The following is a 20,064-nucleotide window of genomic DNA, read 5'->3' as shown; positions in this document are numbered from 1 at the left end:
AGTTCTGGTGGATGAAGCTCCACTAGGGATGTGTGCAGCTGCCTTTCCAATCCCCAATGTCATCTGCGGAGGCCATGCCGACATCCTGCTTGCCCATCGGAACATTCCGGAGCTCATCCTTGTCAGGTCGCATGTAGATATGTCTCCTAGGATTAGCCCAAGGCCGGTCTCTCCCCATTGTCTCAGGGATTTGGGGATTACCCTGCCTGAATGTCTCCTGTACACCACTCTGCACAGACAATTGAAGATAACTCAGGAACCGGATTCCCTTCTTAGGGCCCCTCCAGCCTGCAGCCAGCTCTGCTCCCAGAGAGACCTCCTGGGCTACCCATTCCTTCCTGGGGCCCTGGCTTTCAATCAACCATTCACAAAGTTCATGATTTTGATTGCAAATTTGCCAGTCACACCCAGTTCCTCATGCTCCTCCCCGTCTTTACGTAACCCTTCGTGTTCCTCCTTGTCCATCATTTCTCCTGTGATGTCCACGCTAACACTCATTGCTTTATCAACTGAAATTTCTTCAACTTGATTCCAGATTAAGCGTGACCCTGGTTTGTCCACAACTATTTGCATTTAAACCTGTTGTCTTTGGTTAGTAGTTATATTCTAAGAAATGCCCTGATAAAGAGAGAGAGAGAGAGAGAGAGAGAGAGAGAGAGAGAGAGAGAGAAAGAGCTGCTTACTCATTCTATTCAGAGCCAACTTCAAATAGAGGAAAGTCAATCCTGCCAGAGAGTGAAACATTCGTGAGAGCAATCTGCTCTAGGTAGGGTTTTTTTTTTTTTAAATACACGACAGCAGAATGAATTACAATTCTTATTACACATATAAATCACAATTTTTCATATCTCTGTTTGTATATAAAGTAGACTGACACCCAATTCATGTCTTCATATATGTACTTTGGATAATGATGTCCATCACATTCCACCATCCTTGCTAATCCCCTGCCCCCTCCCTTTCCCTCCCTACCCCTCTTCCCTATTTAGAATTCTAGGTAGGGTTTGAAGAGGAAATTCATCAAGAGCAATGCAGGCAGAAGTGTACCATCCTGAGGAACAGGTGCCCTTGGGCTGGACTTCATTGCACTAGGGACATGATGATTTCCAAAACACAACTTGGACTTAATTGTGAGCTGTACTTAAGGAACAGAAATAGGAAAAAAAAATATATCAAGAGGCTTATCACCATGCACATGGGTCACCAGAGTAAATATCCAATATTCTACGTTAGTAGAACCTGTGGAGGACAAGGCTGGGAAAGAAGTGGACAGCTTCCATGGCCCTGTGGAAGGTTCTGGACTTGGAGATAAACCCCGTCGGAATTAGAGTGTGTCTGAGGAAAGTGGATTGGAAGTATCTTAGCTGGGAAGAACAGTCTAGCTTCTGAAAGTGTTCCCATAAATGTTCCCCACCAGGTTTAGAGACCCAGAGATTCTAAATTGTTTCGAAGCTGATTCTAGATTTTTCTGCAGAAAGCCTGGTATCTGAAAAGTAATGCCCATATGTCTGAAATTCTTTAATGAATCTTGCGATGCTGTAGCACTTTGGGGCATGAGGTAGCATATATAAAGTTAAAAGGCATAAACACTCTTTCTTCTGAAATAAAAAAAAAAATTCCAAAAATTTGGGTAAGACCCTCCAATGAAGCTAAAAACGGATCAGGCAACCATTGTCTTTTTTTTTTTTTTCCAGATTTCAAAAGAAAAACACATAATGGCAACCTGCAGCAGAAAATGCTTGCTTTTACTGAACTGGAGGACAACCCCAATCTCGAGAGCCAGAAGGAAAAGGATAGAAGCACTTAGAGGTTCCTGACTTCACAGCTCTGTTTGGGCATACCCTTGATAATCAAATATGAACCTGGGAAGTGCATTTCCTTTTACTCCATCAAAGCATGAGATAAGAACTTAAGGCTTAAGATTGAAGGTCAGTGAAAATTATTGGTGCTTTCTTTTTTAGTTATCGTAAAAATGAAGAGGATTTCTCACATTTATATGTACGTTGTTCTTATATCTGGAACACTTTACATTTGGGTTGGATGGGGAGTTAGTTGGAATCTGATGGTTTCTATCATCCTTTCTTAATGCTTTAAAAGTGATTCATTTGGTGGCTCTTTCTTATTTCATTGAACTCCTCATCATGCCACAATACTGCATTAAAGAATATCCTTGGATTTCTACTTGCCCGAGAGATAAATTTTCTGATCTTTACATGAAAGTCTTTCATAATCTCACACCATCATCTTTTTTTAGTCTTATATTTTTATTGTCCAGAAACAACAGATTACCCGTTATTTTCCAAGCACATCTTGCTCCTCTGCCTACTGTCCATTGATCTGCCCCACTGTGTCTGTACCCCCTTCTTCATAAAACTTTCCAAACATGGGAGCTTCAGGCAGAGCCCATCGCTCTCTGTGGCTCCCAGAATCCTCTGCTCCCAGCACGGGCCCATCATGGATTCCACCATTCCCTGTAAGTCATGTATGTAACTCTCTTGCTACATTGGCTATGAGAACCACAAGGACAGAGACTGGGACTCTTCCTTTTTGTACAAACTGGTATTTGTGGGTGTGTGCATGTGTGAATTGAAAAGTTCATTTTTTTTCTTTTTATTTGTTCTTTTTAGATGTACATGACAGCAGAATGTATTTTGACATATTATACATATATGGAATATAACTTACATATGAACATAGGAAAGTTTTGTCCAATTCCTTCTACTGTCTTTCTTCTTCCCATCCCAGTTCCCTTCTCTACCTTCCCCTTTCTCTAATCCAATGAACTTTTATTCATTGCTCCCCCACTTATTGTGTGATAGCATCCACATATCAAAGAGAGCATTTTACCTTTGGTATTTTGGGAATATCATTTAGCGTGATAGTCCCCAGTTCCATCCATTTACCAGCAAATGCCATAATTTCATTCTTCTTTATGGCTGAGTAATATTTCATTGTGTGTATATACCATGTTTTCTTTATCCATTCATCTGTTGAAGGAAACCTAGGCTTGTTCCATAGCTTAGCTATTGGGAATTGAGCTGCTATAAACATTGATGTGGCTGTGTCACTGTGGTATGCTGTTTTTAAGTCCTTTGGGTATAAAGTGAGGAGTGGGATAACTGGGTCAAATGGTGGTTCCATTCCAATTTTTCTGAGGAATCTCCATCCTGCTTTCTAGATTGACTGCACCAATTTGCAGTCCCACCAGCAATGTATATCTTTTCCCTCACATCCTCACCAATATTTATTGTCACTTGCATTGTTGATAATTGTCATTCTTACTAGAGTGAGGTAAAATCTCAGGGTGGTTTTAATTTGCATTTCTCTAACTGCTAGAGATGTTGAACTTTTTTTTTCCTTTTTTATGGTACCAGGGATTGAACTCACTGGCACTTGACCACTGAGCCACATCCCCAGCCCTATTTTGTATTTTTATTTAGAAACAGGGTCTTACTGAGTTGCTTAGTGCCTCACTTTTGCTGAGGCTGGCTTTGAACTTGGGATCCTCCTGCTTCGGCCTCCTGAGCCACTAGGATTACAAGCATGTACCACCACGCCCGGCTTGAACATTTTTTCATATATTTGTTGACCATTCATATTTCTTCTTCTGTAAAGTGCCTGTTCAGTTCCTTTGCCCATTTATCAACTGTGTTATTTGTTGTTGGTTTTCTTGTTTGTTTGTTTTGTGTAGTTGTTTGGGTGTTAAGTTGTTTGAGTTCTTTATATATCTTGGAGATTAATGCTCTATCTGAGGTGCAGGTGGCAAAGATTTTCTCCCATTCTGTGGGCTCTCTCTTTTCATGTTCTTTAATTGTTTCCTTTGCTGTGAAGAAGCTTTTAAGTTTGCTACCATCCCATTTATTGATTCTTGATTTTACTTCTTGCACTTTAGAAGTCTTATTAAGGAATTTGGTTCCTAGGCCAAAATGATGGAGAGCTGGGCCCACTTTGTCTCCTCGTAGGCACAGGGTCTCTGGCCTAATGCCTACATCCTTGATCCACTTTGAGTTACAATCTTGCATTTAACACGAATCTTGACACATGATAGATGTTCAACAAATCTTAAAAAAAAAAAAAGTTTGATTAATGAAGTCTCTATTGCCTCTATAAAGAAGGAGACTGGGTAGCACTCTCAAGAGTGGATACTTCTTTTTTCTGTTTTAAATTTATAAGCTTACTTAACTGGTTATAAAATGAAGAGTACTATAAATCTTTTAAGACTAAATCTTTTCAGTTTAGGATGACTGGTGAAGCACATGTTTTTAATCCCTTTCCCCTTCCAAAGATCCATAGAACTGCCATTCCCTCACTCAGAAAAATTAGCAAAACAATCTGCATTGGCTTTGCAAAGTAGGGAAGGGCATTATCCACATGGAAACAACTTGAAGGAATTTCTGCTAAATACAGTGCAGATGCAAGAAGTTCGATAGAACCCGTCAATAGCTTAAAACATGTAAAACAGCTCCCACCTGATCAAGAAGTGGAAAAGTACCATGAAAACTCCTTGAATAAAGTGAGTGTGCAGGGGGTGTGTACAGGGTGCTAAAAATAGACCAGAATACATTGGAAAGTTGAGGCTAGTTCAGAAAGCTTTAAAAGGCTATTTGAATAAACCATGCATGAAAAAAATATTATGAGACAATTATGGAATTTGGACATAGACTGAATATATTTAATGATGTTCAGTAAGTACTATTCAGTTTTTTTTTACATGTAATAATGTAATAATGTTGTGGTAGTCTTTCAATACTGTGACAAAATACCTGAGAGAAACAACCGAAAGGGACGAAAGGTTTATTTTGGCTCATAGTTTCAGAGGTGTCCATCCATAGTCTCTTGTCCCTGTTGTGGCACAGTGAATCATGGTGGAGAATCTGGTGGAGGGAGTCTGCATACCTCATGGCAGCAGAGAAATGAAAAGAAAGAAAGAGGAAGGGGCCGGGGTCCCAATAGCCTAACTTCCTTCCACTGGATCCCTCTTCCTACAGGTTCCACCACCTCTCAATAGTACCAGGGACTGGGGAGCAAGCCTTCAACAGATAGGCCTTTGGGGGAACATTTACCTTCCACCCTATGGCCCGTGTAACATAGTACTTTGGTGTTGCTCTTCAGAAAAAGTTCTTCTCTTTCCAACATGTACTGAAATAGAGTTAGTTCTTATGACTCCCAGATTTTATATTTGTGAATGCACCTACTCACTGATTTCATTTGTAATTGCAAAAGCAATTTGTTCCTGGTGCTTTTCTGGTCATTAGTGGACATGCACGAAGTGGTTTAAAAAAAAAAAATCTTGAGTCATCCAGTGCTTATGTTCCCAGATGAATACAGTACCTGGGTGTTGCTTTCACCCTGTACAGGACTATCCTTTTCATGGTTTATCACCTATCTTGTAATTTGCATTCTTGTGCCATCTAGTATTCCTTAGCCTATGAAGTCTGCGATGTGTCTCCCAGAGAAACTACATCTGTTAACTAAGCTTCATCCAGGCAAAAGCTATAGGGCTGTTGGCTGCAAATTCTAGGTTAATGAATTAACAGCATGAATTAAATAAGGTTTCTCCAATCAGAAACTTAAATGCAACAAGGCTATGTTTGGCTCACTTAGCAAAAGGGTGGCTGGAGGTTCACAAGGAAGCTAACTATATTTCCTCAAGGATCAGAGATTTAGGGTTCACTAATTCTGTGTTCACAGCAAACTTTGAAGAACCTAACTACCCTGAATACCAAGAATCAGTTGTAATTCATGGATGAAATATGCATCTGAAATTTACTGCAAAATAATCTGGGAGCCTGGAAGTAGAAATATAAATGAAACAGATTGGTCAAGAGTAAATTGTTGAAAATGTATGACGGGGGCATGACTATTCATTACACTATTCTTTCAACTTTTGTATATATCTGAACGTTCCCATAACAAAAAGGTCTTATTTTTTTTAGAGGAAGAGAGAATAGTACAGTAGAAACACAAGTTTGGATTTCCTACAGGCCTTAAAAATCATTCAATGCATTATACAAAGAAATATAATTGTTTAGAAGGAGAATGAATTAAATTTCATGCAGAGTATAAATGATCCAGTGCCATGTAAAGTCCGTATATACAAATCTGCAAAAGTAAAAGACAATGAATGAGTGTGGGCTTTATAAATTGTAAGGTAATATAGAAACTTACATGTCTTTGTTAGAAAGTGAAAAGAAAAAGGCAAGAGATGTCTAAATAAAAGACTGCTCTGCCATTCAACTGCAATAAAGCTCAGCTTCTAAGCTTCATGCTTATTTAGCCCACGAATAAACCTGATTCAGACCCCTGGGGTGACTCTACCACCTCTGCCTCCCGCTCACTCTCTGAGTTTGCAACAGGTCAAACCCAAGGTTCATGCCCTTCTATACCTTTTTTTTTTTTTTTTGCAACAATGCAAAAAAAAAAAAAAAAAGTCCTCTCTAGCTCTGACATTATTTGAGTTAATTTTACCAAGCTGAAACTCTGGGACATACTGTCTGCTCCCATCCCCAACCAGTGTCTACCAAATGCATTGGGGGGGGGGGGTGGCCTCTGCAGAGAGATTCCAGGAGCACAAGGGGCAGGGTGGGTTAGAGCAGCCAGGGTTGCCATGGCAGCATATAAGCTCTGCTTGTATCTGTTTCATATCTGAGGTTTTACAAAAGATTTTGCAAGGGGAAAAAAAATCTGCTTCTTAGCAAAAAAAAAAAAAAAAAAAAAAAAAAAAATGGAACAAGTCAAGCTTCCAGGACACATTTTATAAAGGGGGTCTGGGGTTGGGGGCTCAATGTGTATATCTTCCAGCTGTTTTTGATGTGTCTGTGCTCACTCTAGGTAAATGATCACACTCACTATCTTTTAAAGAAGGTGGGAGGAGGCTCTTTTGCAGCTCAAATCAATACCTCTGAAATGCTTAAGGATGGTCAAATTTTTTGTGTAGAGCTTTGTGCTATCTGAGGGCCTCTGGTTAGAAAAAGATGTATAAAGACATGAATTGGTGTGAACATACTTTAAACAAAGATATGAAAAATTGTGCTCTATATGTGTAATAAGAATTGTAATACATTCCGCTGTCATGTATTTAAGAAAATAAAATCAATTTTAAAAAGGAACTGATTTTTAAATCACCATTGACATTTATTGAGAGGTTTTTTTTTTTTTTTTAATGTGGGTCATTGCACTGGTTAAGTAAGGGGTTAAGTGAGTAGCTACTTCTACTACACTAATGCTTTAAATAACCTTGCCAAAGAGGTGGTGGTGTCCCCATGCCTCAGCACTCTTATACAGACTTGTGACAGACACCCAGATCTCATTAGCATAAGCCAGATAAGTTTACAAAAGCAAAGTGCATGAAATGTCAGGTGAAGCCTGTCTTGGAAAGGATCAGAAAATCAGGTCATCAATGCCAGTCAGACAATCCTCACCTGCTCCCCTCTCAGCTTCTATCTTTATCCTGGCTTGTACTCAGAGACGGTTACCCGACATGCTTTCCATGAAAGCAGAGATCTTGTTTGGGGTTTCATATGTTTATTTAACAGTTTTTTTTTTTGGAACAATTTTAAACTCACAGCAAAATTGAACACAGGTAGGAAACCCAGACACACATACACACACACACACACACACACACACACACACACACAGAGAAAGAGAGAGAGTCTCCCCCATTATCAATATCCTTCGCCAAAGTGGTACATTCACTAATCCTGCATCCCTATCACCAAAGTCCATAGTGTGCATCATGGTTCCCTTTAGGTGTTGAGTTTGGACAATTGTAGTGTCCTTTGGAATAATTTCCACTGCCCTAAAAATTCTTGGTGCTCCTCCAATTTATCCTTCCTACTTCCCAACTCCTGGAGAATGCAAGTTTTGTTTTTTGTTTTGTTTTGTTTTGTTTTTGTTTTTGTTTTTGTTTTTTTTGTTTTTGGTAGTGGGAATTGAGCCCAGGGGCATTCAATCACTGAGCCACATCCCCAGCCCTATTTTGTATTTTATTTAGAGACAGGATCTCACTGAGTTGCTTAGGACCTCACTAAGTTGCTGAGACTGGCTTTGAACCCGAGATCCTCCTGTCCCAGCCTCCTGAGCAGCCCACAAGTCATTTTACTGTCTCTATAGTCTTGCCTTTTCCAGGATGCCATGTGGTTGGAAAGGTAACATCATAGCCTTTGAAAATTGGCTTCTCTCACTTTGTAGAGGAAGGGTGCCTACCCAGAATTGGGGAAAGAGCATTCCGGGGGGTGGGGGGATTAATTAAAAGTGCCAAGGTGCTGGAAATGAGATTACAAAACATTCGGACACACATGTAACCTTCAAACTAGCTACTTATTTGAAGGGTGCCATTGTGGTATAGTACTTTTCTAGTACTGGGGACACAGAGTTCCTGATTTTTGCTCTACTTCCCCTTCCTGTTGTTCATTAGAACAAAACGCGAGATTCATCTCTATTATAAGAAACGAGGAAAAGAAATGGGAGGCTCTGAGTCTCGACTCAGGATAAGCTAGCTGTGTCCCTCTCACTCTGTGACACTAAGGAAACAGAACATGCTCTCTGAATAGCACCCGTCGGTAGCAAGTCCTGCTTGCTCTCACTATGTCCCTGCCCTCGGGGAGGGTTCACAGTGGACATGTGCATTTAGCTAATCTCGGTGTGATTTTCTCTTGGCAGTTTTCTGGACAGCTGACACCTTTGACAGTGATATCAGAAGTAGGTTCCCACAGGGCTGTCCACAGTCCACTCAGAGAATCCGAGCAAATGGATAAAAGCCCTCCTTATCTCGGCTTTTACTTAGGCAGGTTGGACAGAGGTGTGTAAGCTGCCCAGCTATCTCCTCCAGGGACAGAAAGTCTAGAGGAACAACCAAAGGCCAAGAGTTGAAAGGGGTCTCAAGTGGGCCCTGCATTTTAGGGAGTGGGAAGGACACAGAGTGTGTGGGAGAAGGTCAAGGAATAAGTATCCCCCCAAGTCTGTGCATGCGGAAGGCCCTTCCACACTCCAGCATCCACAGACAGAAAAGATGCCTGAGGGTGGTCATAGTCTTGCTGAGATGAAGAGAAAACACTGAAGGGTTAAGAGAACAAAAATAGATTTGGTGAGGGTGACCGATCAAGTGCTTTATTCCCCTCTTGTCAAAATTGTCTTTAATAATATGCATCAATTAAAAGTTGTAAAACAACTTAAAAGAAAGAAAGAAAAGCTGTGTCCAATTTTACAACTTCTCTGAATGCCCCCCCAGGACTCCCCAGAGAGCCTTAAAGAGGATGAATCCAGAAGTGGTTTGCCCAGGTTTGACTTCAACCAGTCCCCTGAATTAAAGCCCCAGGAGGATATTATTTAACCATAAAGCAGAAGTAAATCTCCTAATTTGTGATGGCATGGATGGAACTGGAGGGCATTATGTTAACTGAAATTAACCAATCACAGCGACACAGATACAGAACGATCTCACTTATACATGAGTCTAAAAGAGTACAGGATATTGTTAAGAGAGATGGGGAGATGTTGGCCAGAGGGTATAGATTTTCAGGAAGAATAAGCTCAACAGATCTATTGCACAATAGCAGGAACACAGTTACAAATAATGATGTGTTATGTGCCTGAAAATCACTGAATAGATTTTCAGTGTTCTTATCGCAAAAAAAAAAAGGGTAAATATGTCACATAATGCCTCTTATTAGATTGATGGAGCTATTCCACATGTTGTATATATCTTTCAAAATGTCATGGATACACTATATATATATATATATATATTTTTTATTTGCTAATTTAAAAAAAAAAAAGCTCCATAAGGATGAGAAGATGTCTGCCTTTCTCACTAGGTCACCCCAGAACCTCACTTAGAAGGGACAACCAGAAAATGTTTATTGAAAGGAGGGTCAAGGTCATATAGTAAGTTATAGCCCAAATTACAGGACAGGAGAGCAAATGCATAGAACAGGACCTGTATGCCTCAGGGACAGGCAGGAGTTTTTAGGAAAGGAGACCCTTGAAGGCATTTCAGGGTTCATTGAGAAAGGAAATCTCAGCAAGTGCAGGAAGCTGCTTTGAAGTCCATCCATTGGCTCTAGGTGTTTTAAGTCCAGGAATACAGGGAATGGGGGTGTGATAAAACCTGCACCCAGAAATTCAAGATAGGGATATATCTGCCCTGAGATTGGGGAGTTTAGTGCTGTCCTTTGCTGACCATATAATGCTAACAGTGAGCTCTGGATACACCCAGACAAGCTGGTTACAGAGGGCCGACAGAGGCTGGTCTGCTTTCTGAGGGGAGAACTACAAGAAAGCTGGGAAGCAAATCATTTCTCGAGACCATCCAGCAAATAGCATCTTTCCATACTCTGACCTCTCATAATAATAGCTACAGAGTTCTCCAGTAGAAGGCAGAGCAGGCTCTCTCTGTCCCTCCAGGAAAAATATTTCAGCTGAGTATGATGAAGAACCCCTTATCCCTTATCCCCCGGTGCCACACCTGGAATGGGAATGCCTCGTGAAGCCAGGTCCCTGACCCAGCCCAAAGGACCGTGTCTGCAACGAGAGACAGGGGAAAATCCTCATTTGGAGGGAACTTGAAACTAACCTCTGCCCCTCTAATGACAGTACAACCTTTGTGACTGGAGCTAGTATCTACAGTCAGCACCTGCTGACCCGCCCCACCAAGGGCCCTAGGCACCCATGTGCTCCTCTCCAACCTCTGGACCACAAAACCAGATGAACAGAGGACCCTTGGATAGAGGGTGACTATCTAATTTACTGTGCAAACTGAAAGAAATGATAAGGAAATGAAAAGGAATGGTAGTAATTATAACAGCAAGACAGGGCAGATGTGGAGGTGTGGTCACCATAACTAGGGTGCACTATGAGCCGGAATTCCCTGCTTTATGGTGGGATCTACGATTTCTAACCACAACATTTATTAATGATCTAAAAACATGCCTTGGTGCTATTAGAGATGGAGGGCTTCCCATGAGGATAGCCGTATGTAGCAACTTGCTACCATGTAAGGACCTGTGGGCTTGGAATTCTGGTGAATATGGAATATTTTAGAATAAGGGGACTCCCTCATTTGAAGAACAGAGAAGGACTGAGGAAGTGAGGGTGTAAGTGACATGTTTCAAAAACTGCAATTCCATAGACACTTCTAATCATCCTTGAAATAACATTAAGAAAAACTCAATTGTCCATGTCAATTATACAATGTTTTATTCCAGGGGCTGTCTGGATTAAAATTGGGGGAGGTAAAGGTTCCTACTACACTGTCCCTATACAGCACCATTATCAAGCCACACATCTGGGCTGTCTCAGCCTGGATGCACTATGAACCGACCACGTGACTCAGAACAGTCCTTAACATCTGAACCTCAGCGTCCACATCTGGGAAGCCCAGCATGCAGAGAGAGGCCTTTGCCACTGAGTTGCTGCATAGCTTGGACCTCCTGTGACCTCACCCTCCTACTGACCTATGGCAAAACAGCTGACATCATGCTAAGCCTCATGGACCTACAGGAGTGATTTGTTTAATAATATTCATAATCGTGGAAAGCTGAGCTTCCTCCATAAAAAGTTAGAAAATACCCATGACTTGAGCGATGTTTTAACATGCATACCTAGGAGTCTCTCCTGACCAAACAATATTATAATTGCCTGCTCTCTTAGTGGCTTCCTATTTTTTCCCCCTGTCTGGGGCTCCTCATGTCAGAAACACACTGGAATACTTTGCAGTCTGTTGTCTTTTTCTGATTGGGTCCATCTGAATGGAGTCCGTCACCAGTGTCTTAGCCAATGGTATTTCCATTAACATTTCTATTTCGGTCCATTCGGGGCACCTAAAGATTTCCCACCAAGATTTACATCCACTATTTTAAGAAAGTGCTTTTAAAAAGCCAGTGCATTTGCTAAGTTTAAATCAAGACTTTCTCAAGGGATGCTTAAAAGAAATATACAAAGTTTTTTTAAAAGAACCTTTGTAAGTTCAAAATAACATTCCAGAAGGAGTCACTAGAAAAACATTCAGGGAAAGAGGAAAAAAAAAATTTTTTTTTTTGCTTTTGTCACAGACCTCGCTTCATCCTAATGTTTCTACATTTGTTTTTTAACACAGAAAAGCCCGACAGCCGTAACAGTCAGATAATAATTGAAAGAAAAATGGCCTGACACTTCTCATATCTCAAATATTTATAGCAGAGGGAGGAGCCAAGCCTGTCTGTACATTCATTATTCAGTGAACCAGGTAGAGAGGGAGGCGATGGATAAATGGCACCTCAAAGGCAGGACTCTGAAGATTTTCTTAGACCTTACAGGAGCAGCGTCAGAGCCCCTTTTTAAAACTATGCCAACTGGAACTTTCCATCAGACTAATGACCCATGATCTACAGAAGCCATAGCCTGACTGGAATTCCTGATATGCTTGGACAGCTGCCAAATGGGAAGAGAAGCCATAGATGATTATTTCAATAAAAACTTAGAATTGAAGTGATTCCCCTGGGCATGGCAAGATTCAGACAGACCTCTGCTGGCAGGGCAAGATGAATAGTTAGATGAGTTAGAATTAGGTTTTGCTGCTAAACTAAAAAACCCACATATTCATGATGTAATCATGGAAAGTCCAGAGGGAGGCAGCCTAGGGCTGGTATGGTGGAACCATAGTGACATCAGGGATCCAGACTGGATTCTTTCCTCTTCTGCCTTCAGTACACGGCTGCCCTTCTCAAGATCATCTCCTGGTTCTAGAGAGCTGCTACCTAACGTGACTATCTATGAAGATGTCATTCCAAGTAGAGCCCTCCAAGACCCCCTGCTGATACCAAACTCCATGGATGCTCAAGTCCGTTATATAAAATTCGCATAGAATCTACTCATATCTTCTGATATATTTTTATTTGTTCCTAGAGTCTTAGATCTAATTCCTAGATCTAATACAAGGCGAATGTGAATATCCATTGTTGTTATACTATATTGCTTAGAAAATAATGTCTGTACATCTTCAGGACAGATGCAAATTTTTTTTCCCAAATATTTTTCATCATGGTTAATTGAATCCACAGTTGCAGGACATTCAAATACAGGGAGCTCACTGTGTTAGGAAAGAGAATAAGAGGAAAAGTATGGTTTCTTCTCTCTTAACAAGGATTTCTGGGCTGGGGATATAGCTTAGGGGTAGAGTGCTTGCTTAGCATATGCAAGGCCCTGAGTTCCATCCCCAGTACCACAAATAATAATAAGAATAGTTATTATTATTATTATTATTATTTTAATCAAAGGGGATTCCCACAAGTCCCATACAACACTTTCAATCTATCTCCCTGGCCAGAGTTCACAAAGCAATTACTAGCCCTAAAAATGATTGGAAGTTTCTTGTTCAGAAAAGGACTCCCCAGTAACCTCTTTCACAAATAGTGACTGCAGTTAACTTTGTTGTATCTTTCAAAGGCACCAGTTTGCCTAAATTCATCATTTCAGATTGCAAAAGCCTTTATGAAAGCTTGCTCAGCATTGAACTTGAAAAATGATCTGGAAGGCTTTGTTTTAATATTTTATTTTTCCGTTATAGGTGGACACAGTGTCTTTATTTTACTGTATGTGGTGCTGAGGATCGAACCCAGTGCCTCACGCATGCTAGGCGAGCGCTCTACCTCTGAGCCACAACCTCAGCCCTGGAGTTTGATGAGAATGATAAGAATACTGATTTCTATAAGCTATAATACATCTTTTTGTTGGCGTTGCTTTGGGTGCTAGAGATTGAACCCAGGGCCTTGCGCATGCTAGGCAAGTACTCTACCACTGAGCTACATCACCAGCCCCATGAACTATGATAAATGCTAAGTGCTTGATCCTTAAAATGGTAGACAATTAAAAACTAGTGAGAAAAGAAAAGCCCATAGTGTTGAGAGCCGTGAATGAACTATGGATATTGTTTGAGCCATTAAGGCAGGGAAGCAGCTTTTCTGAGAAATCCTGGGTGAAACTCCCCAGTTCAAGGAATCCCGGATCATGGTGGCACCCTGCCTTCGCTCACAGCCCCAGGTTCAAACACAGCCATCCGAAGATGGGCATAACCTGTCAAGCACCAAACAACTGTTTTTCCCCCCTCTCTCATCCTCTTTTTCCTGAAGGAGATTCTTACTGATCCCCTTTGGTCTGTACTGCTATAAATAAAGCAAGTGCAGGTTTTTTCTCTGTTGGGATCAGACGCATCAGGTCTATCCACCCATCCTGTCCTCGTTTTTAATATATTCCTGGTTATTCTGTGTTATTTCTTAATATGACTTCCTAGGTTTTATTTCCAGGCAGCCCACACCTCTGACAATTACCTACTCCCTCCCCATGCTGGATGTGGGCAGGACCATGCTCTAAGTTTAACAAGGATGTGGTGTCCTAAACTCATGTTCAAAGGAAAATTTTAAAAATAACCTGTCAGTTTATTAGAGAACATAGCCTTATGCTTTCAACATGTGTACCCTGAGATATCAAGGTCCCCATAATTGTGTTCAGAAGAGTTTAAGGAGCACTACCTGGTTGGAAGGGTGGAAGTGAGGGGAAGTAGGAGATCGTTGAACTTGTCTGAAGGTGCATTTCCATAGCAAGCATAGTGACCATGGTATGTTCAAAATCTGTCAATTTCAAGCGAATGTTCCTAAGTTTAGAAATCCCTCCTTTCATGATAAAACAACTTTATGACACGAGGCAACCCTGCATTGGGGGGGGTTTTCCAATATTCCTATAAAATGCATGTTTGCAGAAGAAGTACTACCGATAGGAGCAAGCTGTGTTTGAGCACCATTGTATAAGGGGGCTGAAAGTGTTCTCATCAAAATATCATGAAATAGGGCTGGGGCTGTAGCTCAGTGGCAGAGCAATTGCCTTGCACATGTGAGGCATTGGGTTCAATCCTCAGCACCACATAAAAATAAATAAAATAAAGGTATGCTGTCCATCTACAACTACAAAATTTTTTAAAAAAATTATGAAATAAAGAACTTATCTGAGAATAATTGTGTTAGTCATACAATTTAGAAGAGTTATGTGGCAGTCATGGAACCATAAACTGAAACCATTATCTACAACAAACTATCCATAATATGGTGCTGGTGTTACCTACGATGCTATACTCAGGTTATTGATGCAATAAACAGGAAAATGTTATCTTTTTGTCTTGCCTCCTTTTCCCCGTAAACCTGGGATCACCCAACATCACGTCCACATAGTTTTCGGAACCCCAGAAAGTTTGTGTTAGGTTGTGTGATTTGAATATTTGTATTGGAAACAGATGTTCATTCGATTCTTGAAGAGAATGTTCATTAGATTCTTGAAAATGGTTTGAGTGTGACCTCAAGGGTGGTTGGAAGCTTAAGCTTCAATATGATGATGTGATGGGGGTGTCCTTTAAGAGGTGGGGCCTCATGGGAGGTGTTTAGGTGAGTGAAATGAACCTCATTTCTTTACAAATTACCCGGCCTCGGCAATTTTGTTATAATGATGGAAAATGAAGCAATTGCTAAGAGAATGGAAAATGCTAAGCAATTTCTGCCTTAGCATTTTGTACTCCACCAATACAAATTCCCCCAAAGTTGTCTCTTTCCTTCATATTTTTCAGGAGACAAGGAGAGGAGGAGATTCAGGTACAGAGAATGGCACTGACTATCTGGTAAACCCCTGCTTAGACTTAATACTCCCATACAAAATCTGTCTCCTCAGAAAAACTTTCTATTCTGTGACCCAGATGTACATTTCTTTGCCCAGGTTGTACCTGCACTTATTTCCCCATTTTGTGTTGTAATTACTGTTTCTGTATTTTTCTCCCCCGCTTATCTGAATTCTCTGAAGCAGAGATCAACTTTTCAGGTATGTACCTGGTCCCTGTACTTGGTACCTAGTACTACACATACCAGTGAGTTCCCAGTAGGTGGGTAGAAGGATGGGTGGATGGATGAATGCATGGATGGATGAATGGATAGGTAGATGGGTGGAGCTTCTTCTTTGCCAATATTGCACTATCCACAGATTTATTTCCATTCTCTATTAGGCTGGCATTTCCTTAATTTTGGGGAAAACTTGAATTACAATGTTGAAATGGCTAAATATTGAGGCTTTCAAATAAACAGGCCTGATTTATCAAACACGGATCCATCTATTTTTGTTTGTGCAGATTCTAGAGCTGAAAGAGCCTTCTGCAAATGGGCCTAGTTCAGCTCCTGAATATGAACACCATCTTTTTTGTGATGGGAGCCATTTCTTGCTTGAGCATTTCTGGAGAAAGAAAATTTATGGTCTCAGCCTTATTTGAATCCAGAACCTCCTTTCACAAGATGCTTTCGCTTCCAGTGTCAGACTGAGGCTCTCTGTTAATTGCCTTTCTGCATCCTCAACAGAAACTCATTGGAAAACCTGTGCATTTGGTTCTTCCCTGGGGTCCTACTCATTTCTAACTGTGCAATGTCGACTGGCACGTTTTAAATTTGCATATCTCTAAGTTGACTCTCCAGAGCTGATAAATTTTCTCTTCCAGGCTGATAAGGTAGCTGCCAAAGTGGGAAGGCTTGGAGCAGGGAGAAAAGAGTTACTTGCCTTGCAAGTTGTGAGTTTGCCTGCCTGGTGTGTGGCGTTTTGGATGAGACTCATTATTTGTGGAAATGGTGTGTTCCGCGGACGAAAATAACTTTTTAAAAAAAGAAACATCTCTGTACCCTCCTGAAGTCGTCTCAGAAACGAAGGCAAGATTTCTCATGACACACATAAACCTTCATAATTCCCCCAGTGGGTCCTTGTGTACTTGGCCATGCCACATTAAGCCTAATCTAGGTGACTTTAGGGCCCTGCAAAAGCTAATAGAGACTTAATGATGAGGTAATGAGAACAGAGATCAGGGGGTAGGAAACAGGTTTTCTATTTGGAGCCACACAGCCATGGGAAAAATCTCACTCAAAGACCATAAACAAACAAAAGAGAAACGATTGAAAGAGAAGAATATAGGCCTCTCCCCTTACTTGGTTTTAAATTCAACACAAAAGATACTAGGTTTGAAGTCATAAATTAAGACATATAGGACGGCTTCCCATGAGAATCCATTAAGGAAAAAAAAAGAAAGAGTCAAAGAGAGAAAGGGAGGAGGGAAATCAGAGAGAGAACTGGGAAGGGGGGGTGGATGAACTGTCTGGAAGAAATAAACAGCATTTGTTTTGGGCCAGGCACTAAGTGCGTCACACATATTAACTCTTTTCTATCATATCAACTAACTTCGTAGTATTACTATCCCTGAAAGGAAGTGAAGCCCAGAAATGCTAAAAACTCACCTGAGGTCAACACAGGTGTGTAGAGGAGCTATAATATGAAACCAAGCAGTCAGGATCCAGAGACTGTGCCCTGAAGGACAGTTGTCCCTGAGAGACCAGGACAAAGTGGGCCTTTCCTTTCAATGGAACCCATCCCAAATCCCACTCTGAATCTCACCTCTTACCCAAGATTCCCCCTTGCGCACCTTCCTGCTCCACACTTGCTTCTGGCCCTGGGCTGCTGCTGAACTACTGCTGGACCCCTCACCCAGACATGACTCCTGCCTAAATCCCCTGACCTTGGACCCCGTCACCACTAGGAGGGACACTCCCTGTGGCGTACTCTCCAACATCCCAGCCAAAGAGTCCTTATTCCACCGACTGCAGCTGCTGAGAGCAACCTAAGCCTGTTTTGGCTCAACTCACTTCACATATTCTGTTCTCGGCTAAGAAGTTCTAGACAGGACCCAGCAAGGAAGCACATCTGAACTTCAGCGTCCCAGGGGTTCAAACAGAACTTACTATGAGAGCATATGAAGAAGACGCAGCAAAACCCAGTTGGTGAACAGTGATGTGTGCGGTAGAGTTGGAGGCGAATGCTAACGGGTTTCAGACCCTTTTGATCTCCATGCTGTTGAAAACTGGAAGTTTTGTCTCAGCCAGGAAACTCTCTGGGGCTTCAGTGCTAGCCTAGTGAGCGGTGACCTTTGGAGATGGAAATAGTAGCTCACGATAACTTTTAGAACTGACGCATGAATATTTTTGAACTCTCAGCAGCTTCCTTGACAAAACCATTCGGTGTTGGAAATTTGTACTTGGTAGCAATGTTCTCCCAGGCAGATTTACTTCCATAGGAGTTTTGATTAATGACAAGCTTTGCCTCTAGTGTGGAGGGAAAGCCTGGATTGGAACTCAGCCTACTGCAGAGAGTAGTGCATAGTGTTGTGACAACCAGAACCCATTGCTGTTGGGAGTGTTGGAGGGGGCTTCTGGTTCTGAGCTAAATCGCATTCAGGAATGTGTTCTGAGCCACAGAGAATCACCCAACCTTCCATCCTTTCTCCAGGAACACATATATCCAATGACTTGTCCTGGGGAATAGGGGATGCAAAGGCCCAGCCTCATCTCCCCAGGGCAGGACAACCCTAAAGGACAATCCCAAATCCAGAGCTTCCTGGGATTCAGGACTAGGACAGAGTGAGATGACTGAATCATTTGCCTTGGGGCAAAATTTGAAGGAGGTACCAAAAATCTCAGTTTAAAAAAAATGCTTAAAATTTCTATGCAATATTTTTTAATTTGTGCCCAAACTCCATCATGAAATATCAAAGTAAAAAGCAGACCAGGAAAGGACCAGATTAGGGGGGGAGGCAATTGGGGTAGATGAGTCATACAAATACAGCATTGGATTTTGTCCTTATAGTGTTTAAAATTCTGGCGTCTTCTTTAGCAATGATCTTTTATATTTAGTGTTTTAACTTGCATTAAGATATGTATCTTGATTGCTGAGTCTTCTGACACTCCTGAAATTTTGTCCCTAAGCCAAGTGCCTCTTCCTGCTGGGATCTGCAGAGACTCCTATTGTTATCATGTCACAGTTGAATTCCTCCAGAGGAATCCTGCTTTTTCTTGCTTCTCTGTGGGCATTATTCCGTGGCCGTCCCAAGTCTTATACCCCAACTCGACAATATCAGAGTCCTTCTTGGGGACACCAACCCAAACTAGGGAGACGAGCTGTGGAGGAGGCAAACTGAGTTTGAGGCTCAGCCTTGCAGCTTATTAAAAGGGGGTGACCCTGTACAAGACAAATAAGTTCCAAGCCTTGTCTTGGTTTCCCTCTGTGGGAAAAATGACAACAGTGTCTATCTGTCATTGAATCCTGCTGTCGCGGGAGGAGTAAGTAAGCGATCCCAGGTGAAGAACTCAGGTGAATGGCCCCACAAATAAAAAAAAAAAAATATTCAGGAAATGTTCATCTTCTTCCCTCCAATTCAACATCCACTTTCCTGAAGCCCTTAAAGAGGTTGAGAAGAAATCACCTGGAATCGTCATGCTCCCACTGGAAACCTCTAGAGAAAAAAGGTGAGATCCTGTTTCATGGGTTTTGCCCCATCTGGGTAGGTCTCTCCTCTTTCAGCTAAATCAAGCCTCTTTACCCTTTGGCTGCTGATAATCTGACCAACTCACTTCCTGGTAAGATCTGTAATGTGTGAGGTCTTCCCTCTCAGTTGTTTCTCAACATCTGTGATTAGGGACAATTAGGGACTGGGGTGCCTGCCCTCCTCCTTTCAATGGAAGAGGAAGTCCTGAGGTGCCATTATCAGGAGCAAGGCATCATGTGTCAGCCAAGGTCTCAGGAATCCAGCGGCTGATGCAGGCGCAGTACCAATCTCACTCGCTTTATCAGTGTTCCCCCAAATGCCTCAGACTGTTTGTGTCCCACTGATAGGGAATCTGGCATCTCATTTTCTCCACGTCCAGACAAGGGTTCTTAAATAGTAAGAAACCAAAGATAGGCATTAAGGAATGTGAGGAAATCAGGAAACACAAACAGAGGTGAGAGCCCCTCCTTCATGGACCCTCCAACATTCCAATAGGAAAAAGAATCACATATATGTAAGAGACAAGCAAACCCTACAGCCATAACACCCCTCTCCTCCAAGCCACCTGTCACAACCCTTAGGGTTCCTAGGTCATCTCCATTAATCTTCCTCTCTGCGGCACCAGCCCCTCCTCCCTTGCCTATCAGAAGCAATCTCTTTCCTCCCTATTTCCATACCTTAAAATGCTAGCTGCTGTG

General features: G+C 41.7%; 1 long non-coding RNA gene across 1 annotated transcript in view; it reads left to right on the top strand.

Annotated features, from left to right (window-relative positions):
- Positions 1–1,942, top strand: part of LOC308636607 — a 36,003-nt gene extending 34,061 nt beyond the window's left edge. Inside the window, exon 3 of the long non-coding RNA XR_014019453.1 lies at positions 1,695–1,942. This is a non-coding gene — a long non-coding RNA (uncharacterized lncRNA). The remainder of the gene's footprint in view (positions 1–1,694) is intronic.
- Positions 1,943–20,064: the final 18,122 nt, after the last annotated feature.

Source organism: Spermophilus citellus, assembly GCF_964194105.1.
Source record: "Spermophilus citellus genome assembly, chromosome: 17".
Classification (NCBI taxonomy): domain Eukaryota; kingdom Metazoa; phylum Chordata; class Mammalia; order Rodentia; family Sciuridae; genus Spermophilus; species Spermophilus citellus.
The sequence above is the reverse complement of the archived record's forward strand: the minus strand, read 5'-3'. Positions and strand labels throughout refer to the sequence as shown.